General features: G+C 38.3%; 1 protein-coding gene across 2 annotated transcripts in view; it reads right to left on the bottom strand.

The window, feature by feature from the left end:
• MOB3B (MOB kinase activator 3B) overlaps positions 1-26,278 on the bottom strand; it is a 97,820-nt gene extending 71,542 nt beyond the window's left edge. Inside the window, exon 1 of one of the 2 annotated variants that reach the window (XM_070742485.1) lies at positions 25,886-26,278. The gene's annotated coding sequence lies outside the window, so the exon portion shown is untranslated. The remainder of the gene's footprint in view (positions 1-25,885) is intronic. The other variant, XM_070742486.1, reaches the window with a different exon arrangement.
• Between the last annotated feature and the right edge of the window lie 218 nt (positions 26,279-26,496).

Here is a 26,496-nt window from a genome sequence, read left to right as displayed (position 1 = left end):
TCTTCTGGTTTCTGTCGTGCTTGCACGGGAGTGCTCGCATTGTATTTTGGGGGTTCGTGTACGTACACTCCCTGCATTATGTTTTGGGCCTGGTAGTCGTCCTGCACTAACCTGGAAGCCAAAAATGGGCGAGGCAGGAGATGGGATGAATGTGTGGGGGGCACAGCTGATGCATGGGGGGCGCTTGCATTGCATCTTGGGGGTGTGTGCTTGCGCTTTCGGCACTCGGCACAAAAAAGGTTCGCCATCACTGGTCTAGATGTTTTGGCATGCAATGCCCTATAGCAGTGCCTGAGGGGAGCAGTGGAAACAGTTTATGTTCGACATGTCTAGTTATTTTCTCAGTCCCCTTTCCTCACCCATGCAGTATACAGGTTCTCAATGGAAGGCAGGCTGGTTGCAATGGTTTTTTCTGCCGTCCTAATTACTTGTTGAAGTCTGTACCTGTTCTGTTTGGCTGCTGTACCAAACTAGGGAGTTACAGAAGTACAAATGACAAACTCAATTATTCCTCTGTAGAACTGTACAGTTACAGTAACAGAATCTTGCAAGGTTGGATGAACTTCTCCCTTTATCTTCAGGAGAACTAGGTTGGGTCAATCCTGGGCCGCTTTCTCAAATTACATTTCTGTCTCTGACCCAATTTTCTTTTATCTGACTGCTGTCTTGGCTGCAGCTCTTCCTCCTCCTGCTCAAGGTTATTTCTATAGCCTATTCAACTGTGAACCTTGATGGAAACAGTATAGATAACCCCCCTGCTATGTAGCATCTTGTAACTGAAGACAGGCACAGTTTCAACAAGGGGTAGACACAGAAGAACAGTTATATAATATTACTATATCCCAAGAAGGTCTCTTGAGAAATGACTACATCATTACTTCCTTTGAGGCATGTAGTACAATTCCTTCTCCCAATGAGTCATGGATGATATCTTCGCATCTCACTGTTCTAGGAAGGTGCACAACATTCTCAAAGACTCTTCTCATCCTGCTTACAATCCTTTAGAACTGCTGCCATCTGGCAGAAGATACAAAACAATAAAACTTGGACCACACGTTTTCTGATTATTATTATTATTATTATTATTATTATTATTATTATTATTAATACTATTATTAATAATAATTAGATTTGTATGCCGCCCCTCTCCACAGACTCGGGGCGGCTCACAACAACAATAGAACAATATACAACAAATCTAATAATTTTAAAGTCACTAAAAACCCCTTATTAAAAAGCAAAAACATACACACAAACATACCATGTATAAACTGTATGGGCCCAGGGGAGATGTCTCAATTTTCCCATGCCTGACAGCAGAGGTGCGTTTTAAGGAGTTTACGAAAGGCAAGGAGGGTGGGGGCAATTCTAATCTCCGGAGGGAGCGGGTTCCAGAGGGTCAGGGCCGCCACAGAGAAGGTTCTTCCCCTGGGTCCCGCCAAATGACATTGTTTAGTCGACGGGACCCGGAGAGGGCCAACTCTGTGGGACCTAACAGGTCGCTGGGATTCGTGCGGCAGAAGGCGATCCCGGAGATATTCTGATCCGATGCCATGAAGGACTTTATAGGTCATAACCAACACTTTGAATTGTGACCGGAAACTGATCGGCAACCAATGCAGACTGCGGAGTATTGGTGTAACATGGGCATACCTAGGGAAGCCCATGATTGCTCTCGCAGCTGCATTCTGCACGATCTGAAGTTTCCGAACACTCTTCAAAGGTAGCCCCATGTAGAGAGCATTACAGTAGTCAAACCTCGAGGTGATGAGGGCATGAGTGACTGTGAGCAGTGAGTCGCGGTCCAGATAGGGCCGCAACTGGTGCACCAGGCGAATCTGGGCAAACACCCCCCTCGCCATAGCTGAAAGATGGTTCTCTAATGTAAAATGTGGATCGAGGAGGACGCCCAAGTTGTGGACCCTCTCTGAGGGGGTCAATAATCCCCCCCAGGGTTATGGACGGACAGATGGAATTGTCCCTGGGAGGCAAAACCCACAGTCACTTCATCTTATCAGGGTTGAGTTTGAGTCTGTTGACACCCATCCAGACTCTAACAGCCTCCAAGCACTGGCACATCACTTCCACTGCTTCATTCACTGGACATGGGGTGGAGATGTACAGCTGGGTATCATCAGCATACTGATGATACCTCACCCCATGTCCCTGGATGATCTCACCCAACGGTTTCATGTAGATATTAAACAGCAGGGGGGAGAGGACTGACCCCTGAGGCACCTCACAAGGGAGTAACCTAGAAGTCCACCTCTGACCCCCCACTAATACCGACTGCAACCGACCAGAGAGGTAGGAGGAGAACCACTGAAGAACAGTGCCTCCCACTCCCAACCCCTCCAGCTGGTGCAGAAGGATACCATGGTTGATGGTATTGAAAGCCGCTGAGAGGTCAAGAAGTACCAGGACAGAAGATAAACCCCTTTCCCGGGCCCGCCAGAGATCATCCAGCAACACGACCAAAGCAGTTTCCGTGCTGTAACCGGGCCTGAAACCCGACTATTTAGGGCTAAGATAATCGGCTTCTTCCAAGGACCGCTGGAGCTGTAGCGCCGCCACCTTCTCAACAACCTTCCCCATAAAGGGAAAGTTGGAGACTGGACGATAGTTATTAAGTATGGCTCGGTCCAGGGAAGGCTTCTTGAGGAGTGGGCGCACAAGTGCCTCCTTGTATGGAGCCGGAAAGGACCCCCTCCCCAAAGAAGCGTTGACAATCTCCTGGACCCAGCTCCGTGTCACCTCCCTGCTGGCCGAGACCAGCCAGGAGGGACACGGATCCAGTAAGCAGGTGGCGGAACTCACAGCTCCAATGGCCTTGTCCACTTCATCAGGTGTCACCAGATCAAACTCTTCCCAGACAGATGGACAAGTATGGGCCTCAGTCACCTCGACTGACTCATTGTCAGTCGACTCTGCTATCCAATCGGAATTGAGGTCCGCCCGGATCCAAGCGATTTTATCAGCAAAAAATGTGTTAAAGTCCTCGGCACTACTCTGCAAGGGCTCCCCAACACTCCCCTGGTTAAGAAGGGAGCGGGTCACCCTAAACAGAGAAGCCGGGTGAGATTCCGCTGATGCAATCAAGGCGGCATGATACGTGCATCTTGCCCCCTTAAGCACCACTTTGTAAGTCTTAACGTGAGCTCTTACAAGTGTTCGATCGGATTCGGACTTACTCTTCCTCCATCGCTTCTCTAGACGTCTCTTCTGGCGTTTCAACTCCTGGAGCTCCTCGTTGAACCACGGAGCTCTACGGGGTCTAGTGAGTTCTTAGGTAGAGGTACCACTGTACATACAATGAAAATAAAATATTTATTTATTAACTACTCCAATGATCCGACTACTCAGACATCTCATCATTGCATGAATGAGTTAGAATGGCAATGAGTCGCTAACAACTCATTCTAAATAGCACTCTATCATAGTCTATAAGATGAAATGACTCACTAAGAGGATTGCTCCTATTATCACTTCAGAATTAATCCATGCCAAGTCAGGACCCAAGAAAATCTGAACAATTTTATCAGCAAAATGTCTTCATTCCAAAACCAAGATGAAAATCACTATATTGCTGCAGAACAAATTATTTTATAAAAAGAAGGGAAGGGGAATCCACTGTGATAATTAAAAATCCAGAACGAACATATTTAGTCAATTACTTTTATTGAAATATATAAATTAAATGAACTTTAATATCAATAGTGTAATGCTAAAATGCACAGTCAGTTTTAATTTCCTAAGCATTCATGGATCAATTGTAATATTTAATTATTAAATACATGGGGGATAAATATATTACCTTTATTTAATTCATTTCATTTTAATTAAGTTTAAATTTATTTTTTGCCTAGCCTTCCCAAATTCTTCAACCCATTTGTTACTACTTTCTGAGTTCAACTTCAGTATGCTAGTCAGAGGCAAAAAAATAATCACACCCCCTACTTAAAACTATCATTATTTTTCCAAACATCTGGCATCCAAATTAACACAGACTCTGTGAATTCTTATGACAAATGGCCTTTATACACATCAAATCTCCTTAAGATGACTTTTCATTTCAATTTACTCATTTAAAATTATTGCACCCACCAATTGATTCTGAATTTTAGGGCACATGATATATACTTTGGAGTAAAATCTGAGCGCATTACTTTATTTATTTTATTTATTTATTATTTATTTATTAGATTTGTATGCCACCCCTCTCCGAAGACTCCAACTTCAGTAGAGAGCCAGGAAGATTTAAAAAATAATCAAGGGGTTCAAAATGCTAAAACTGTAAAACTAAAAGTTGCATTTCATTATATTCAGACTAGTATAGGACAGAACTGAGTATTAGAGAATACCCTAAAAATTCTAAGAGCAATTGGCAACAAATTTATCATTCCAATTGTGGGAGGATACAGTACATCCCTTTGTTTCGGTTCCAATCCAGGAGAAAAACACTGGCAACAAAATGGAGGCTGGGGGCTGACTTGAAAGAGGGTCCATTTATTAATGAAGCAGAACCACCGAGCACATGGTTCTGGTGCAGCTGACAAAATGGAGTTGAGAGTGAGGGGTTTTTTATACCTTCTTTAAGCTTTGCACTTAAGCTTCCTGTTTCTGTGCAAGAACATGTATTCTATTGGCTGTTGTCAGACTCCCATGGGACCACATAGGGATTACAGCTGGCTCTATAAGAAAAGTACAAATTTTAGGTGTTAATCTGAGCTAAATTTGGTTGAGGTTTCTGAGGGTGGTGCAATGAAGGGACTTGTGTTCTGAAAGGATGTTGGGTAATTCCTATTGTGGCTTAATGGCTTTTGTCCTGTTTTGGCTCTTGTGTCAGGGTATTTGCTTATGAGTAGAGCTATCTGTAGATACTTGTCTTCTTTCAATAAGCTCTTTATCTTTTAAGTGCTGACATCTGCTGTGGGCTATTAAGGAAAGTGTGGGTTGCTTTCTGTCTCTAAAAACATGTTTCTCCATTTCTCCCTTTGAGAAATATTATAATCTGCCTTTTTTTAAAAAAAGAAATCCTCAAAATATTTCATTTTTCTGGGTGGGGGGTGGTGGCTCCCCACACCATTACATTTGTATCTGTTCTTTTCATGCCTGCCTCGGCCAAAAAACCCAAACAAACAGCCAATTACTCAATGGAGAATAAAATGAAAAACTGTCGAAGCAATGAGGGCAAAGACTGCAGATGTCTCCTACTCAAAGCAATAGACATATTGTATTGTTTTTGTGGTCATTGTTACATTTGCATAGCATTTTTCCTCTCAGTGAAATGAAGAATGTGTGCCCACTATGTTTTTTGTATTAATTATGCATATTTGTTTCACCACATGCACAGAATCTGCGCTGTCTTCTTGACAGGTTTCTTGTCATACTGTATCAACAAAAATGAGATGGAGAAGTCCCAATAGATTCACAGAACAAATAGGAGGATTGTGTGTGATTGCAAGTCTTTTAATATTTGTGCTGCACAGAATAAGCTTTATTTTTTCACTATCATACATTTCGGCAGAATGCACTTTCATGCGTTGAAAGAATTCTAACAGAAAAAAATGAATAATAAACATATGAGACACAAGAGCAATTCACTATTGATTACCAGAGCAGTTACAAATAATGCTTTCAGTTCTATAAGGAGTCCTTGTTAGCGATTGACTTAGCAACTGGCTGTATTTATGACACCAATAAGAAAATAACTCTGAGACCAAATCTTTGCATTTATGATCTTTGCTGGTCTGTAATGTAAATTAAAACTGAAGTACAACGGTAGGTACAGCCATGACATCATTTAACAACTGCTTTACCTAATGACTGATATATCAGTCTAAACAGTGATAGCTAAAATTAATTGTTATTTTGAATGTCACTGTTGTGAAAATGTGTTTCTTTTTCTCTATGGGGCTACAAATGATTTATAGCAGTAGCAACAGCATTTAGAAACACAGAAACATAGAAGACTGACGGCAGAAAAAGACTTCATGATCCGTCTAGTCTGCCCTTATAATATTTCCTGTATTTTTATCTTAGGATGGATATATGTTTATCCCAGGCATGTTTAAATTCAGTTACTGTGGATTTACCAACCACGTCTGCTGGAAGTTTGTTCCAAGAATCTACTACTCTTTCAGTAAAATAATATTTTCTCATGTTACTTTTGATCTTTCCCCCAACTAACTTCAGATTGTGTCTCCTTGTTCTTGTGTTCACTTTCCTATTAAAAACACTTCCCTCCTGAAACTTATTTAACACTTTGACATATTTAAATGTTTCGATCATGTCCCCCCTTTTCCTTCTGTCCTCCAGACTATACAGATTGAGTTCATTAAGTCTTTCCTGATATGTTTTATGCTTAAGACCTTCCACCATTCTTGTAGCCCGTCTTTGGACCCGTTCATGCTTTGTAATGCTTTTACAGCCCTCTCTAAGCATCATCTTACAGAATCAGAATATTACCCCCAACAATATGGGTCCTCCTTTTACCCAACTCGGAAGGATGGAAGGCTGAGTCAACCTTGAGCTGGTGGTGAGATTTGAACTGCTGAACTAGAGCTAACAGTTAGCTGAAGTAGCCTGCAGTGCTGCACTCTAACTACTGTGCCCCCCCACTCCTTATCCAACTAGTATGCTTATAAAAGTTTTTATCTTGTGGTGTTCTTAAAATTAATTTAATATTGGATTTGTCTTGTATTGCTGTTGCTGTGAGCCGCCCCGAGTCTGCGGAGAGGGGCGGCATACAAATCTGATTAAACTTAAACTTAAACTTAAACTTAAAAGAAAATGTTTGGAGTGTAGTAGTTTGTAAAACCCAATTAGCAAATTGCAGTTTAGCAACAGCAGTGTCACCTAGACCTATATACTGCTTCACAGTGCTTTACAGCCTTCTCAAAGCAGGTTACAGAGTCAGCATATTGCCCCCAACAATCTGGGTCCTTATTTTACCGACCTTGGAAGGATGGAAGGCTGAGTCAACTTTGAGCCAGTAAGGATTGAACTCCTGGCAGCCAGAAGAAATACCCTGCAGTGCTGCTGCATTGTAACCACTGTGTCTCCACTGGCTCTTTCTTTCTTTCTTTCTTTCTTTCTTTCTTTCTTTCTTTCTTTCTTTCCTTTCCTTTCCTTTTCTTTCCTCCCTCCCTCCCCCCTCTCTCTAATTTATTATAAAATGCTATTAGATTGCTGCTTCCTCCTCTCCTCCCTCCACAAAACAAATCAAAATCAGCCTGTTAGGAGTAATGCAAACAGTGGTATCCTTAGTTGCACCCTGAATTCCACCACACTCTATAGTAAACAAAAATAAGTACCTCACTTTAGAACACATTGTCTGATTCTTATCTCTACTCTCTGTCTTCGCTATCTAATAATGTTTAGTAGTGATATTCATCATCTGGCTCATACAGCTATATAAAATTATTATATAACATGCATGATGCATCCATACTATCCCCACCCTACTGGTCTTCCAGAAAGCTGTTAAGACCTGGCTTTTCCGGCAGGCCTGGGATTAGGAATGAGTGAATGTAATGCAGGGTTTTTAGTGTTTTTAACATTGTTTTTAGCAGTTGTGATTATTGTTAGCCACCCAGAGTCCTGTTGGAGTGGGGTGGCATATAAATATCACAAACAAATAAAGAAACAAACAATCCCACTCAGGGCTAGTCTCCAAAGGATGCACCATAATATGTTGACGCTGAAAACTGCTTAGAGCAGTGATGGCGTTTTTCCCTTGGGTGCTGAAAGCACATGTGCTATCGTGCATGCAAGAGTTCCCACACCCATAATTTATTGTTGGGAACAATGAAAATGGCCTCCCCTGGCCCCTGGAGGCCCTCTGGAGGCCTAAAATAGCCCATTTCCCAACCTCTGGTGGGCCTGGGAGGTCCGTTTTTCTCCCTCCCGAGGCTCCAGAGGCAAAAAGGCCCTCCCCCACCTCCCCTGAGACTCTCTGGAAGCCAAAAATGCCCTCCCAGAGCCTCTGGGTGAGCTGATAACCAGCGGGCTGGCACACACATTGGACCTGAGCTAGGGTAACAGCTAGTGGGCCAGCAGATATGGCTCCATGTGCCATCTGTGGCCTCCATGGTATAGGTTCGCCATCACTGGCTTAAAGAGTCCTGCAAAGCACCATGGAGTTGTATATAAATGCTATTGCTATTTTCTCTTTACCCAAGTACTAGTCACCAGTACGGGCCAGGGGATTGTTCTGATTTTTCTATTGTAAGCCACCCTGAGTCTTCGCAGAGGGGCGGCATATTAGTCCAAATAATAAACAAACAAAGAAATGAAATTGAATCCTGAATGAATCAAGAAAGACAAAAGGAAATACATGTACTTTTTAAAAAAAATTACAAATTGCATAATTAAACTTTAGACTTGAAATGTGGTGCTTTCTATCGCTTGTCTACTACCTTAAAAAAAAAAGGTTGCAGCAATTCATGGAAGTCATGAGCAATAGTGACAATTAACTCTGATGGTAAAGTAACCGCCTCTGAAGGACACTAGTGAGGTTCCTTTGCTTTTGGCTGTCCACTGTGAGAAGAGACTGCTGGACTATATGGGCTAGGGGATTGTTCTGATTCAGCAGGGGATTATTTTTGCCCCTTTAGATGTATTTTTAATACATCCACAAATATCTCTTCTCACTTAATTCACATCATTCATTCATTTGAAGTTACAACAGCACTGAACTAAGGAATGTAGAACCAGTCCTCAAATTTCCAGCAATTGCACTGCTCCTGCGATTACATGAATAAAATTCTGGCAGTTGGCAAACAGTTCATACTTCGAACCGAACCAAGCACCATTTGCAACCTTCCTTGTCAGCTTCCTACACATATAGTCAATGGAGAAGTTGGCAGGGAAAATCACAAATTGATTTTCCCTACCAACTTCTCCATTGACCATGTTGCTTGATAAGTTTCCGCCATCCCCAGCCTTTCTTTGCTCACATGCACTGTGTCCTTCAACCCATCTGCAGCCTGTAACTGGGCTTCCCATGATCTAGCCATCCATCAGTCCTCAACATCAGCCAGCCCTCAACACCAGTCAGCCACCAACATCCCAATCTAGATTTAAAAATCCCCTCTACACACAACAGCCACCATATAAATACTACCATAAACAGAGAACAGCCCAAAGAACACAGAGAGGTTCTCTGAGGATGGGCTCCACCGTGAATCTGAAAGCTCAGAAGACAAAACCTCTGATCCTGGTGACCGACACAAATTGAATCCTTCCCATGATCTATCCCAGACCCCATGGAACCCCCGTACTCTTTGCCTGAACTTTCCACTTAACAATTTACCCATCTCAGATTTATGAACACAACAGGGACTTCTTGGACTGTTACCACTAAGCAATACGTTATGAAGTACAGTGTTCCCTCGATTTTCACAGGTTCAAACTTCGCCAAAAGTCGATACCACGGTTTTTCAAAAATATTAATTAAAAAATACTTTATGGTTTCCCCCCCTATACCACGGTTTTTCCCGTCCAATAACATCATATGTCATCACCAAACTTTCATCCACCTTTAATAAATATTTTTTTAAAATAAACTTTAATAAATAAACATGGTGAGTAATAATATAAATGGTTGCTAAGGAAATTGTAATTTAGGGGTTTAAAGTGTTAAGGGAAGGCTCGTGATACTGTTCATAGCCAAAAATAGTGTATTTACTTCCGCATCTCTACTTCGCAGAAATTCGACTTTCGCGGGCGGTCTTGGAATGCATCCCCCGCTAAAATCGAGGGAACACTGTACTGCATTTTATGACCGCCAACTGCTATCATAACTGTTTGTATATATGGATAATCCTTGCTCACCAAACATTCATTCAGCAACCATTCGAAGTTACAACAGTGTTAAATATTGAGACAACGATTGGTCCTCAAAGTTGCAGTATCCCCAATGTGATCATGATTTGGGCCCTTGGCAACCGGTGCACACTTACAAGGTTTGCAGCATCCCATGATCATGTGATCACCATTTGTAACCTTCGCATCTGTTCTTCTGATAAGCAAAGTCAATGGAGAAATGGCAGGATTTTTGCAAACTATGAACACATGACATTGAATTTAATGACAGTGATTCATTTAATGGCTTTGTCAGCTGTAACTGACAAACTGTGATTGTAAGTTAGTGGTGTCACATGATTTTGCACTTTATGATTCCATGTAGACATAGATATAACTAGACCTAGTACTTGGCGTTAGGGAAGACTCCTGCAAATATCATGGTCAGCAAGAAAACAAATCAAAGAAATCAATTCAAAAGTTCTCACTCCAGGCTCAAATTATCCTACACTTTCTGTGAAGATTCAGGTCTCTCAAAAAAGCTCTTGTGCTGGGAAATAGGGAAGGGAAGAGAAAAAAAGGATGACCAACAGCAAGGTGGATGGTTTGTTAGTGGCAAGGTGTGTGCGGTTGGGAGACTTGAAAGAACAGCATAGGAATACTGTATTTTTCGGAGTGTAAGATGCACCAGAGTATAAGACGCACCTTACTTTTGAAGGAGGAAAAAAAGAGAGGGGGGGGGGGAGAAATCTACCTTAGTCTGTTCAGCTTCAGCATATTATTTTATTCTCTGGTTAGGGCTGAAAAACCTTTTTTCAGAGGGAGTAGGAATGAAAACGAGCCTGCAAAGACTTTGGGTGGAAAAAACCTTCTTCGGAGGGAGTAAGAACCCAAGAAGATTGTTAGCACCTAGTTAGGGCTGAGAAAAAAAGCTTCAAAAAAATCTACATTCAGAGTATAAAACGTATCTAAATTTTCAGCCTCTTTTAGGGAGGAAAATACAGTAGATCATCACGGGGGGGGGGAAATCTATGTGGTTGTTAGGAGTCAAAAATGGCACATAATCAATCGGACTTACTATGTGAAACTTTTTTTCCTTTTTTGCTCTTTTTTCCAATGGGGCTTCTTTTATTTTTTATTTTGTTTCTCAATTAGCTTGATTTTTGTTATTCATCTTTTGTACTTCTGCACTCTATTTTTTTTGTAATCTATAAAATACAATAAAAATGATAGGAGATGGAGCTTAATTCATCAAATGAGCTTTCATTAAATGGATTTAAAAGGAATTTTACAGAATTAAGAGGAAGACTACTCATAGATCAATTCCTTCAAAAATTATTATTCCCTCCACCTCCCTTTATTTATTCTGAATTCTAAGTGGTTTACTAAGTCAGCATGTCATCCCCAACAATCTGGGTCCTCATTTTACTGACCTCGGAAGGATGGAAGGCTGAGTCAACTTTGAGCCAGTCAGGATCGAACTGCTGGCAGTCGGCAGAGTTAGCCTACGATACTGAATTCTGACCACTTCACCACTACTGGCTGTTACACATTCTTATAAACATTCATGTGGACATAGTTAACATTAATATGTCAATTCCTTTTCTCCCACCCACTCCATTCCATTGATCTCCATAGTTTTGCCCTTAAATATAGCTATTATCTCTCTGATTCCCTTATCCCCAGGTCATTCCCATACAGGACCTAATGCTTTCCCAAGTCCTTGATTCTCCTAATGCAGTGTTTCTCAATCTTTTCCCTTCATTCCCAAACATGCTTATTGGAAAGTCTTATTAAACTTTGATGATCGGTAGTAAGTCCTTTCCTTCAACAACACTGTAACTTCAAATGGTAATCATTTGAAGGTTAGCTGTATGATCAAAATGATATAATTGAATGATATTTCATTTCAATGAATTACCATTGATAAGTTCATCAATTTTCAACTTAATAGGAACATTTTGGGATATTTTTAATATATTTTAGTACCCATGGCATTCTTCAACTTAATTTAAATGTCTGCATTGTGATGAGTAATGGATTCTGTGCTGTTACCCAAAGAAAAACCATTTTTATCCAATTTGGAGTAATTTATCCAGATTTGGGGAGTACTGTCCCAATGTATTTTCCAAGGTAAACATTGTGAACCAAATTTGTTTAAGAATGTAGAAGACTGGCAGGGTGGAGACAGAACCACCTCTAATGTCAGCTAGTCCTCAATTTAAGAGGAACACTAAGTAATATGCCCTAAAGGCATTTAAATACAAGAAGAAACTATATTATGATTAATACATTAACGAGGAAGACAGATTTTAAATATACGACTCTATGATATATTTAAGAGACTGCAGGAAACAAACGTCACCGCTATCATGATGATCACTCTCACTCATAACTATATCTTAAAAGTTTGCCTTGCGCTAGTTCTCTTTGCAAAACCCAATCAGTTGTGGGTTTTTAGATGCTCTGTTTTTCATGCTCAGTGGAAGCAACTGATTCAGAATAACCTCCCTCATCTCTGCAGGAGAAATGAAGAAATTCCACTGCAATGCATATATGAACTGACAGATTTCAGATTTCCTCTGGAAGTTCTTGAAGTCAATAACAGAGACAGCACAGTTATAATCTATGAGCTACTCCAACAGATTTCTAGCCTTCTTTCAAATGCCCATTCCTACCATGCTTGGAATTCAACATGTTTTGAAAACCTAAAGAACATCCTTTACCAGGAAATGAAGAATCTAGAAATGTGCTTCAATACAACTGAGATGCACATGGGACCAAGGAATGGGGACAACGTGACATCTTATTTGCTAACTCTAAAAGTGAAAAGATATTTTCAAAGAATGAACATTTTCCTAACTGTGAAGCAATATAATAGTTGTTCCTGGGAAATGATCCATTCAGAAATTAAAGGATGCGTGCTGTTCATAACCCATCTTCTTAGAAGGCTCTAAGGTAACTTTTAAGTGTGCTTTATATAGAAAGTATGTGGGAAGGGAGTATTATTATTAATATTATAAATATTAATTAACATTAAGTAAATATGAAGAATATTAATATTAAATATTTTATAAATATTAAATTAATTTTAAGACTATTCTGTATTTTTATAAGTTATCTTGTAGATTTATAGAAGATAAGACATTCAGAAATTCTTCATCTATAAACCAAATTAAATACATGGCCAAGAAAATAATTGAGATATTCATAGATTATGCCAGTTTAAAATCAAAATACTAGGATGGAAGAATAAACTTTATGGAAATTTATGGAAAAATTATGTCTGAATGTCTGAATTTAAATTATGGGTTACTCAAATTAGCAAATTATCATTAGACAGTTTAAATAGTTTTGCTTTTTCAGAAAGATTTAAATAATTTTTTAAAATTTATTCATTGGTGTGAAGCAAATGCAAACTATGTGTGCAAATATGTTGCTCACACAATTTTTTCACACTGTAATTTTTTACTTAAATGTTGGTGAATGGAAGCAAGGGTGCAAATTGCATATACTTTAGGGAACTTTATAATGTTCATGGTGAACAGAAGTTAGAAAAATATTTTTATAGTAATGAGAATTATGAAATAGATTGCACTTTGAGATTTGCACATCATACCAATTGTAGCATAACAAAAAGACTATCTTTTTAACACTCATGAAGTCATCTGGCATTTTAATTTAGCAATGTAAGGTTAAGATAGTTACTAAGTTACAGAATAATTTCCTCTATATCTTATTTTCATTTTACAACTTAATGTCAATAATATCTGCTTATGTTGGGACAAGTGACCACTGTTCTTGTTCTAATGCAGTAATACATCTTACCCTCTATTTTTTTATTTTACTGAAATTCATGTTAATTCTTTTAATATGTTCAACAATTATCATAGAGAACCTCTACTAGAAACATTTTTAACAGTTAGATACATTCAGTAACAATATTATTCAAGAGGTGAGAAAAGTAGTACTCCACACCCCAAAGAGATTTAGAACTATACTGCTCAAAAAAATAAAGGGAACACTCAAATAACACATCCTAGATTTGAATGAATGAAATATTATCATTGAATACTTTGTTCTGTACAAAGTTGAATTTGCACAACAACATGTGAAATTGATTGTCAATCAGTGTTGCTTAAGTGTTCCCTTTATTTATTTATTTTGAGCAGTGTATAATCTTTCTCAATGTGATATCCTCCAGATGTGTCAATTGAACTATAACATCTTTCTTCTTCAGTCCAAAATAATAATTACCTGTGTTTATTCTTCTAAGAGTTATAGAGGGCATCTAATTAATGAACAAGCCAATTTAATTCTCTATATCTAATTAAAATAATTATTAAATTCAAATAAAATATCTGGCAATATATTGATACATATATATGTGTGTGTGTGGAAGAAGCGTATGCAAAAAGGCAAAGCATCTGCTTTCATATCCTTTTTAAGTACAGATAATCCTCAACTTATAACCACAATTGAGCCCAAAATTTCTGTTGCTAAGTGAGACATTTGATAAGTGAGTTTTGCCCCATTTTATGACTCAGCCTTCCATCCTTCCGAGGTGGGTAAAATGAGGACCCGGATTGTGTGGGCAATATGCTGGCTCTGTTAAAAAGTGCTATTGCTAACATGTTGTAAGCCGCCCTGAGTCTGAGGAGAACGGCAGCATAAAAATCGAATGAATGAGTGAATGAATGAATGAATGAATGAATGAATAAATGAATAAATAAATAAATTTCTTGCCACTATTGTTAAGTGAATCACTGCAGTTGATAAGTCAGTAGCCTGACTGTTAAGTGAATCTGGCTTCTCCCATTGATTTTGCTTCTCAAGTGGTCACAAAAGGTGATCACATGACCTTGGGACAAAACAATGGTCGTAAGTATAAACCAGTTGCCAAGAACCTGAATTTGGATCACATGATCATGGGGAGGCTGGAAAGGTTGTAACTGTGAAAAACGGTAATTAGTCATTTTTTTCAGTGTGGTTGTAACTTTGAACAGTCACTAAACAAACTGTTAGTCATTACCTCAACCGTAGTGGAGGACCACCTGAATAGAAACATTGATACCAAGCTGGCCAATTAATATAGCAGCTAATTAATATACTACAAATATTCCTCAATTCACAACTATTTATTTAGAAACTGTTTAAAGTTGTGACAGCACTAAAAAAAAAGAGAGATTTGTGACTGATTCTCACACTTACAACAATTGCAGCATCCCAACAATCATATGATAAAATTCAAGCACTTGGCAAACCAGCACAAATTGATGACTTTTCCAGCATCCTCCAGGATCGTGTGATCCCCATTTGTGACCTTCCAAGCTGGCTTCCAACAAAGCCTATGAGATAAATTGGATTCACATAATGAACATGTGATTCACATTTATTTATTTATTTTATTTATTTATTGGATTTGTATGCCGCCCCTCTCCGTGGACTCGGGGCGGCTAACAACAGTGACAAAAACAGAATGTAAAAATCCAATACTAAAACAGCTAAAAAACCTTGTTATAAAACCAATCATACATACAAACATACCATGCATAAATTGTAGAAGCCTAGGGGGAAAGATTATCTTAGTTCCCCCATGCCTGACGGCAGAGGTGGGTTTTGAGGAGCTTACGAAAGGCAAGAAGGGTGGGGGCTATTCTAATCTCTAGGGGGAGTTGGTTCCAGAGGGCCCCTGGGCCCCGCCAACCGACCGATAATGAACCAAGGGTCAGGTTCCGGTAAACTGCAGGAAAAATAATACCGAAGAACACAGTCCTGATTTACAATGGCTTTATCTTCCTTGCGGAAGCCTGATTCAACAACTAAAATAAAGTCAGGGCCACCCAGTATTCCCCTCCACTATTTAAGTGCTTTCCTAGCCCTGCCCAGCCCTGTGTGCACCCTACCCCTCACGCGGAGATCATCAAACGGTGAGGCATGTCCAGCTCACAGGTGTCCATCCTGCCTCACAGCTGTTTCGGCCGCTTCACAGCTGATTCGCCCAATCGGCTGGTGACAAGGTGTGGGTTTGTCTTCTCAGCAGTTATGGTGTTCAAAATAGCCACCCAAATCTCTCATTCTCCTGCTAGAATGGCAGCCCCAGGTGGCCAGGCATTGCAGTAATATATATAACCACTATGAGGTAAAAAAAAGTCATAAAATTATATGTCTCACTTAACAGTAGGCTCACAATGAAAATTCCAATCCCACATGAAGTAGTAAGTCAAACGCTACCTATACAACACTTTTCTGACAGTTTTCTCAACCAAGTGCAATAATGGCACTAACTCTTCACCTGTTTTCCAACAGGCGTTATCTTCCATCCCTTCGCTCAGGATATCAATGGACGTAAAAAATCCACCAAGGTTGGAACTGATCTACACCATTCCGAACAGTAGCAGATTCAATTAGCCATGCATTTTGCTGCAGCTTTGTTTTCCAACTTCATGTTTATGAATGAAGAACAATGATTAGTTGGTCTACCGGAAAGGCAATTTAATTTATTATTAATTTTATTTTATCCTTAAACACATATGCTGAACTTTTACATCGAAAGAGCTTTAAAAAGTCTTTAACAAATTTAACCATAAAACAAATATACGCTGGAATTGCACTTTCTTCTTTTTGCACAACTGTCATAGATTTGAAGATGTCTATCCAGGGAATTGTGAAAATGTTTGGTCACATAAGCCAAATCTAAAATTTAAAAGTAGCTTGTTGATGCACTATCATGATGATATCAGTACATAAAAACATGCAATAAAACTTGATTTACAAATCACAATATCCATTTTCGCAAATACACTTTGATAAAACACTTTAAACATTCCCCTGGAATTAATGTTTGCAAAACAATGTACTGAGTTTGAAAGAAACTGGACACACCAGTTAAATGTGCCTAGGGATACAAAATCATGATGAGTGGTGAATGTTACCATGAACACATTAAAAACAAAAATAATTTCCTTTCTGAGTTAATGGTTTTTTTAAAAAACAACATTCATCTTTTGTTATGAAGATTAAGTTTCTGTGACCCAGTGGTGCCTGCAGAGTTCAACATGACCAAGATATTTATTTAATTTATTATCTGACATTTGTGCAACAGGTAGAGGTTTTATAGCTGCATGTGTAGACAAAGGTTGACTGAAAATCAGTATGTAAATAGTCTTAAAAGTTTTTGGGGAATACCAAGGTGAACAACTCACACGTAATAGCAATTTAAAAATAAATTATAGACTTTTTCTAGAACAGTAGTCCTCACTTACCAACTGAAATTGGAACCAGCAACTCTATTGCTAAATAATCCAACTGTAATGTGAAAAAAAAATCACATGGCCATGTCTGATTTATATTAGTTTCTGTTGTTAAGCATGACATCATACAGCTTCAACTTGCAACCTCTTGCCAGTTTTCTCATTGACTTTGCTTCTTGGAACCAGGCTGTGAAAGTCACAAATAACAATCACATGATCACAGGATGCTGTGACCATAATCAATGTGTGTCAGTTGCCAAATAGCCAAATATGGCATGACTGGAGGGACATTACATTGGCTGTAAATTTGAGGACCGGTGACAAGTCTCCTTTTATAATATTACTGTAACTTGGAATGACCACTGAACAAGTGGTTGGTAAACATGGACTACCTGTATTCATTTCTACCATTTCCATGACAAAGGCAAATAAAGCCCTCCAACAAAGAAGCTCTTAGCATTGTATTGATTAAATATACTTGAATAAACATGTTTCTCGTTGTTTTAAAATGTTCTCATTATATTAAATACTCTGTCAATTTATTTTGTGAGATAATCAACATACAGTATAATTAATGGAAGTGTGATTTGACCTTGGATTATAGGTATGTTTGTTTCAGAAATTCACCCCACATTGTTCCTGTCTCCTACTAAATTTGTAATTTAAACTTAATAAAACTGTGTTTACAAGTTGTGATATGCTATTTATTTTAACCATGGTTTGTATGTTCACAAGAGTTAGGTTCACATATTAGTCAGGTTCACATACATTAGTATTTATAAATCACAATAATTAGATTCACGGAGTATATTAAACCAAAACCAATAAACCATTTTGTGGTTTAGTGCAAACTAGGTCAATTTATACTTATAAGAATCCTTCCTAAATCAGGAATACTTAATCAGGAATGCATACTGCAAATATTGCAGTAACAATGGGGGGGAGTGTTGTAGAAAAGAAATATTGAAAAAGAATAAATGCAATTTTTGATAACAGAACGCCCTGATTTATTTAAAGCAACCGGATATAAAACATACAATGTACATACCATAATTGTTTGAAATATTTTTACTTTACAAGTGGACCACGTGGTATGACTCAGAATTTTAATTTAAGGTTAGAGTTTGAATTATTTGGCAGTTCAAAATTTTTGGCAAATCTTGGTTGTAAATGTAGTAGAAATTCTACTATATTTGCAGCTTTGAAACTATTAAAACACATTTGTACAATATATTTACAGTAGCAATCAAAATTGGGACCAACAACTCAACTGTTAAGCAGGACAATAGCTAAGTTAAACATCAGCTGTGCTTACAATCTTACTTCAGCTTTCTTTGCTTTAGAGACCTCCAAAGGTCATAAATGAAGGGATTTATCATAAAGTTATAACCACTGTTATAATTGCGAATAGTCACTAAACAAAGGTTACTATATTCAACAAGAAATTAAAATGTGGTTCTTGGTCTCAGGATTGATTTTTTTAAAAATAATCTCTATATGCAAGAATGACAGGAGAAATATTGCTTTGAAAAAGATGGACCGAAATAGGAGTGTTACTTTTGGTCAAGTAATTGTTAATATTTTAAAAACTCTTGAAAGGTTATAGAAAGAAATTTGACTTGTGAAAAAAAGACAATATATTCTCGTAAAACATTTACTATGCTCTGGGCTTGGACCTGATGGCTACTTCAGAAACCCCTAGGAAAAAAATATCAAGAAGCTAAGCTAGAAATTTATTTTTCCTGACAATTTATAAACTTCCCTAAAATAAATCTGGATGGAACAGAGAATTAGAAGTTTCCTATTTTCCAAAATCAATGGGCTTAAGTTGTTAAAAAAATTAAATGTTTGGTTATTCTTAAAGTGAGATTAATCAAAAATGAATTTTAAAGAAGAAAAAGAGGTTTAAATATTATTAGTTGGTTATCTCATATTTCACTTGCAATGAATTTGAATTTATTTCCATCATTAATTTTGGCTGAATTTGTAATATTACTTATTCTTAGTATATGAACAAGGCACTTGGAAAGGTTATGATTCAAAGATGTTACTGTGGTTTTTAAAAAATGTACCAAAAATAGAATTTATGAAGAATTTTGGCATTCTTATGCAGGGATTGCTACTAAAAAAAACCCATTGCATATCTCTGGAAACTCATGGACACACAAGGAATTTGTTTTGGTGCTTATGCTCTCAGTGTACATAAAAGAAAAAGATACATTTGTCAAGAATCATGTGGTGCAACACTTAACGATTGTCATAGGGGTCAAATAAGCAATGAAGAAACAATATTAATAAAAATCTTAGGATACAAGCAACAAGTTACAGTCATCCAGTTCTAAGTGGGAGGAAATGGGTGATAGGAATGATGAGAAAAAACTAATAAAAATAGAAGTGCAGACTTAGTAAAAAGTTTGACAGTGTTGAGGGAATTATTTGTTTAGTAGAGTGATGGCGTTCAGGGGAAAAAGGTTCTTGTGTCTAGTTGTCTTGGTGTGCAGTGCTCTGTAGCGACGTTTTGAGGGTAGGAGTTGAAATAATTTGTGTCCAGGATGTGAATATTTTCCCCGCCCTCTTTTTGACTCGTGCAGTATATAGGTCCTCAATGGAAGGCAGGTTGGCAGCAATTGTTTTTTCTGCAGTTCTGATTATCCTCTAAAGTCTGTGTCGGTCTTGTTCGGTTGCAGAACCAAACCAGGCAGTTTTTAACCAGACAGTAATTTACCATACAGTAATTTACCCATAAGCAAATTTGAGTATCTGTGGGGTATTTCCTGTATACTGATTTGCCTTGTGTAGGCTTGCAAAATCTGAATATTTTCAAGGTCAATAGGAATCTAGGTGATGTGCAAGGGCATAATAATTTTCACAAAAGGAGAAAGAATAGCCACATGGTGCAATCTTGCTCTTGCTCAGACAACTTCTATTATAAACAGACTTGTATCCATGTTTGTACTCACAATGTTCAATAAATTATTCTATACTATTACATCTTTATTACTGATTATTTGGTATTGAGTTATTGCTTTACTTTAAAAAAACTTAATTACAGGCTATAAAAACATTAGATGGATTTTATTAAAGTTATACTATATTGTGATTTAGTTCCACTAAATTTATTTTTCTTATAACATCCCAAGTTTACTAATTATCTATTATCCCTCTTTGAGGATTTTAAATAAAGGCGCCCTGAGTTTTGCAAGGAATTTTTGTACAGAACTTATTGAAGCACAAGATGACATATGGAAAAGGAAGATTTACTGATTGTCCATCCCATCTGATGACTATCCATAAAGCTGATACCAATTGTTGTAAGTTAGTGAATCCAAGGTAAGAACCCTTGTAATTTCTTTTAATTCTTTGTTGGCAGAATGATTATTTCTTAATCAGAATCTTTACCAGAAGATAATAGGATAAGGAGAAAAAGAATGACTAAATCAACAAAGGCTCTACTAGTATGATTATTATCTCAGATGTTACCATGTTGTTAATCATTGATGATTCAAGAAGGTAAATTTGAGCAGTATTAACTGTATCCAGGTGATAAAAAAGAAAGAGAAAGCAAAAAAGAAAAACCACAGCTATTTTTAGATTTAAAAAAAAATCTCAATAATTAAATATATAGGTTTTAATCTAATTAAATCTATACATTTACAAAACAATTAAGTATCAGTAGCAAAAGATTTTTGATTTCTGAAAATTACTTAAAGGGTTTGGAATCCCCTGAGTATATTTCATCATGCAGTGGAAGAATGATTAAAAAAATGCCCAAACCATTATCAGAAGACATAAGTAATTTAAGATCCACTATGCCAAACACAGTTCATCAAACATGTCTGGTAATATAAGACAGCAAAACAAAGCTAAGTTTGCTACCTAATTGAATGATATGAGATTGGATAGTTAAAAGCTGATCAAAACCAATAACAGAACATTTACTTCAAGGCTGGTTATAGTAGTATAGGTTACAAATGTTATGGGCTTGGCGAAAGTAAAATCCAGTTGGAGCTAAGAGAGATCTGAATTCTCTGCATTTATTTACAATGTTCATCTATGAAAAAGAAGCACATTTACAGTATAATAAAATTCAAAATTTGCAGAGTAGTGCCAATAATCTACACATCATAGCGGCTCCATCTGGATACCTAGAATTTCCTCAATGCATAAGATTTGAGCCTGAAGTCAGAAAGTAAGTAACAGAAGTTAAAAATGAGCACTGAATGAGAAACAAAAGGTGCTGAATATAATTAGCAACCTGGAATCCTGACAATAGGAGTTAAAAGCCCATGAGCCTCTTTTTTCATACCATGAATCAGGTTTTCTTTAATTAAATGTTCTTTATTCAGATAATTATCTTACTTACTTTATTTTGAAAGCAGCTGTTTGAAAACTATACCAAGGGATATTAATAATCTTATCTAAACAATAAGAGGTTAATAAGAGGGATGAAGAGAGATCTTATTAAAAGAAAATGTGTAATAAGCAGATTTTCTCATCTGGAAGATTATGTTTATGTTTACCTGTGCACTTCTACTAGTTCTGTCAAGTAACAACTACAAACTATATGTGTGGCTTCTGCACCCAACCCAGTTTTTAAACACTTTAATTGACAAGATTATATATTCAACACAGGTAGACTTAGTTGTTTTTCCTCCATCTTGATCACTTGAGCAATACTGTCAGATTAGTCCATTTGAATCAAAGACTGGTCTGAATTGCCATTATATACAAAGATTCACTTATGTGTCTTAAAAATCTTACAATAATCCTAATTTGTTTTATGCAATCCTAAAGGACGGAAAGAATTTGAAATAGCGTAGTCTAAACAGCAAAGACTGCTTAGATTTTATAGACAGAAATCCTTACAAACATCCAATCTCAGATTTTCTCAGAATATTGTAACTATAGCAGGGGTATCAAAATCAAGGCAAACCAACCAGATCCAGCCCACAGAATGCTTAAATCTGGCCCACAGGGCCGGTCTGGAAATAGAAAAGGATCGACCCCAGTGCAAATGGGGTGAGGGGCATTTTTGGCCTGGACGACCTCCTGTAGCACTCTGCTGACCAAAAAGAGGTGGGGGCTTGGCCGCCCCTCCCATGCCCCATTTTTGGCCCAGAGAGCCTCCTGCAGCACTTTGCTGGCCAAAATGGGATGCATGGAGGCATGTGTGCCCCTCGCCCCATTTTGGCTGGCAGGATGCTGCAGGAGGCATTTGTTCCATCTCACATACACCCGCAGGCAGCCTGTAGAGAACTACAATGCTGATCCAGCCCTTGAAGAAATCCAGTTTGACATCCCTGCCAAATATTTAAGCAGGGTTCTTGTGACCTGTTTCAGAATTTCACATTTTCATATTTAAGTATTTTAACTGATTGCTGCAAAGTACAGTGATACTTTGTCTTATGAACCCCTTGTCATACGAACTTTTCGAGATATGAACCCGGAGTTTAAAATTTTTTTGCCTCTTCTTCCAAACTATTTGCGATGCTGCAATTTTGCTGAGGCTTCCCTCGCTGGGAAACCCCACTTCCGGACTTCTGTTTTCACGTTGGTGGGATTCCCCTGCTGAGATTCCCCTGCAGCATCGCAAAATCCGGAGGTGGGGTTTCCCATGGAGGGGAGCCTCAGGGAAATCCCAGCAGCGCGAAAACGGGCGCTTCGGCTGGCAAAAGGGGGTGAATTTTGTGCTTGCACGCATTAATCGCTTTTCCATTGATTCCTATGGGAAACATTGTTTCATCTTACAAACCTCTCACTTTACGAACCTTGTCCTGGAACCAATTAAGTTCGTAAAACAAGTTATCACTGTACTTATTATAAAATGGGCCCAATGAGGATTCCAGTCAGTTGACTTGGATCCCTTAGTCAAAGCTGGCAAACAGTTCTGCAAATGCTGGCATTTCTCCAAATTTACTGACTTGCAGGAGGTCAGGCTTTTCATTGATTCAGTCCTTCAGCTTCCATTTATATAATCCTACATCCTTTCCATTTTTAACAAGCCTTGCTTGAAAGGTGAGAAACAGGTCACCAATCCCAAAGCTTTGGCAGTGAGCCTTTTTTCCCTCACTGGCACAATTATAACAGCTAAGAAAGGGGTTCTGATTTGAAATTCTCACCTTTTGTCTAGAAAGAGATGAATTGGGAAAAGGCTGCTAAATAATATTGAGAACAGCCACTGTTTCATCATCATTATTTTGACTAGAATCAGTAATCCTCCATCTTTCACACGCACACACAGTTTTCAGAAAAGGAGGCCTTGTTGACATTTTTTATTTCGGTGTTTCACCTCCTTTCAGAGATACAAATCAAAGGCATTTAAAACAGCAGATCCTGAAGAACCAGTCTGAGATTCCCTAAAGGCAGTAAAATCAAGCTCCCTTAACAGAAGCAAATATACAGAGGCAAATTACAGAACAGAATAGTATAAAATAGAAAGAGAGTTGGTAATAGAATGCAATAACCTAGGATTTTCTTTCCCCCTCCTTTTGTTACCTTCTACTCCTTCTCCCTTAACAAATGTCCTTTTCTTCAAACTGAGTTCTCAAAAGATTTATCAGAACTGTTCCTACTCTGTCCTTTTCAACTCTGGCTATGTGGGGTTTTTTAAACAATAGCTAACTTGCTGTTCTTGTGCCACACAAAATAAATAAATACAAACTTCCATTTTTTTTTCTTGTGAGAAAGTTGGTTCAAAAAAGAAAAAATCCTGTTCATCACAATGAAAGAAAAAGCTTAAAAAGCAAAATCCAAAAGAAAAAGGGAAGCATTGAGATGTTTGACAGAAGATCCAGAAGAAATTATTTCAATCCACTTCTACTTTAAAAATAAATAAATAAATAGGAAAGCCACTGCTGCTGTCCTGGAAATTTACCTGGGATTGAGTTTAGTTCAGCTTTATGTGGTTTATTTTAAGCCTGCTTTTCCCAGAATGGCATGGTTATTTGGGCGAGTACAAGTGCACTAGAGTGCCTTCCGTCCCCTGTCCTATTGCTCTCCTACATCTCGTATACCTTTCTTCTATTCCTATATCTCTTCTTCTATTCTTTCATTGATATGTTCTATTACTGTATCTTCTTTTCTATTATTTCTTAGATATATTTTACTATGAGTATCTCCTCTATAACCTTCATCATGTATTTTACTATGTGTATATAGATATATACCCACTAAAACCCTCATTGTGTATTGGACAAAATAAATAAAAATAAATAAATAAATGAATAAAATGTGTGGAATGTAATTGGGACACTAAACTTAAATGCTGGCTGGAGAATTCTGGGAGTTGAAGTCCACAAGTCTTAAAGTTGCCAGGTGTCAAGACGTCTGCTTTAGAGACAATAGGAGGAGAGAAAAGGAGGAGGAGGAGGAGGAAGAGGAGGAAGAAAGGTATCAGCAGCCCCAGTTGCTAAAAGGCTGGGGGGGAAATGTTACAGGTAGTCCTCAACTTACAACCACAACTGAGGCCAAAACTTCTGTTGCTAAGTGAGACAGTTGTTAAAGTGAGTTTTGCTCCATTTTACAAATCTTCTGGCCAGTTACATGAATCACTGCAGTTGTGAAGTTAATAACACAAGTTACCGGTAAGTAAATCCAGCTTCCCCATAAAAATATACTTGTCAGACTGTGCCAGCAAGCCTGGGGCCGTGATCAATTGACACATCTTTAGATTCGACCACAATAAGACTGTATGATTGTATTACATTGAGTTTTAAATTGTTTTTACTTTTTTTTTTTAATTGTTGAAAGCTGCCCAGAGTCCTTTGGGATGGATGGATGCATGGATGCATGGATGGATGGACAGACAGACAGACAGATTCAATCAATCAATCAATAAATAAATAAATCAATTAATAAAAAACTTGTTGTAAGTCGAGGACTATCTGTAAGAAAGGTTAAGGTATACCACTGAAAAAAACCAGCCACAGCACGATCCTTTCTCAACCCTTTCAGGGTTGATTTCTATTGCCAACTGGGGCCTGATTTCCAAGTTTCAAATATGTGCCACTGTCCTGTTGTCCAAATTTGCCTGTACCTAATTTGTTTTTATGTTCAGACCAAATACCTTCTATCTTGTATATGTTTCGATCAATCAATCAATAATAAAATAAAATGTGCCCGGGATGGAGTGGGCAATCCAAATTCAATCTAATTTTAGATACTTTTACAAGTATCATGTATATAAATATCATAAACTGCTCAAAAAAATAAAGGGGACACTCAAATAACACATCCTAGATCTGAAAGAATGAAATATTCTCATTGAATACTGTATTTCATTTGCACAACTATTCCATTTGCACAACAGCAGGTGAAATTGACTGTCAATCAGTGTTGCTTCCTAAAGGGACAGTCTGATTTCACAGAAGTTTGATTTACTTGAAGTTATATTCTGTTTTTTAAGTGTTCCCTTTATTATTATTTTTGAGCAGTGTATCTTTGTATACCACCAATACGTGCGTGACAAAACAAATAAAATTAAAAAAAAAATTTAGGAGCAAGACGCTCCCGCCGAGCTTCCCAAGAGCCGCCTGAAATTTAGTCTGTGAAGGGACGAGGAAAAGCGGTGGGGCAGCCAAACTTTCGCGGCGCAATATTGCATAATTCAAGATGCGCAGTTTTCCCTCCTTCTCAGGCTTCCTCGGCCAGATCATCACACACGTACGCAAAGACAGACAGACACACACACACACACACACACAAGCACACGCACAAACACATCTCTCTCCCCCCCCCAGAGATCCATTTCCGAGAGGAATCCGAAGCGATCGTAGACAAGGTGAATCAAGCCTTATAAAGCAGACGGCTTTCCTCGGGATATTTACCTTCGCTTTCAACCAGGTAGGATAAGCGGCGACTTCTTTCTTGGTCCTTCCTTCCACGGCGCAAGGAGGTCGGATGGTAGTTTTGCGACCGCAAGTAAATCAACTCCGACGAGGCAATCCCGAGGAGAGAAGGGGAGACTCCCCCCCCCCCCCCAACAACTCCAAACTCCAGTCACACGAAAAACGGGGGAGTTTGTTGCAATGGGTAACTTGGTCTCTGAACACGCGCCGCACAAACGCACCTCGGAGGCCGGGAGGATAGCAACCAAAATAAAAACCCCAGAAGGGAGAGACGGGATACCCGCAGCGAAACGCCGCCGCCGCGACATCAACAAACGCCCTTGCACTCCGGCGGGACTCGCGCGGTTTGAGTACCGTCCTATACCGAAAAAAGGAGTAAGACGAGGTTTCCCCTGGCGGACGCGTCTGGGTACTGCAACTCTTCCCCAAGCCGACCTGAAGGGAGCGTCGCTAAAGTTTTCCTCTTTAATTTCAGCGAAAGGAAAGAGATTATCCCTGAGTCCTTCGGGATTGGGCGGCATAGAAGACAAATTAAATTAAATTGAATTGAATTGAATTGAATTGAATTAAATTAAATTAAATTAAATTAA

The sequence above is a fragment of the Erythrolamprus reginae genome, chromosome 2 (assembly GCF_031021105.1).
Source record: "Erythrolamprus reginae isolate rEryReg1 chromosome 2, rEryReg1.hap1, whole genome shotgun sequence".
NCBI lineage: Eukaryota > Metazoa > Chordata > Lepidosauria > Squamata > Dipsadidae > Erythrolamprus > Erythrolamprus reginae.
The sequence above is the reverse complement of the archived record's forward strand: the minus strand, read 5'-3'. Positions and strand labels throughout refer to the sequence as shown.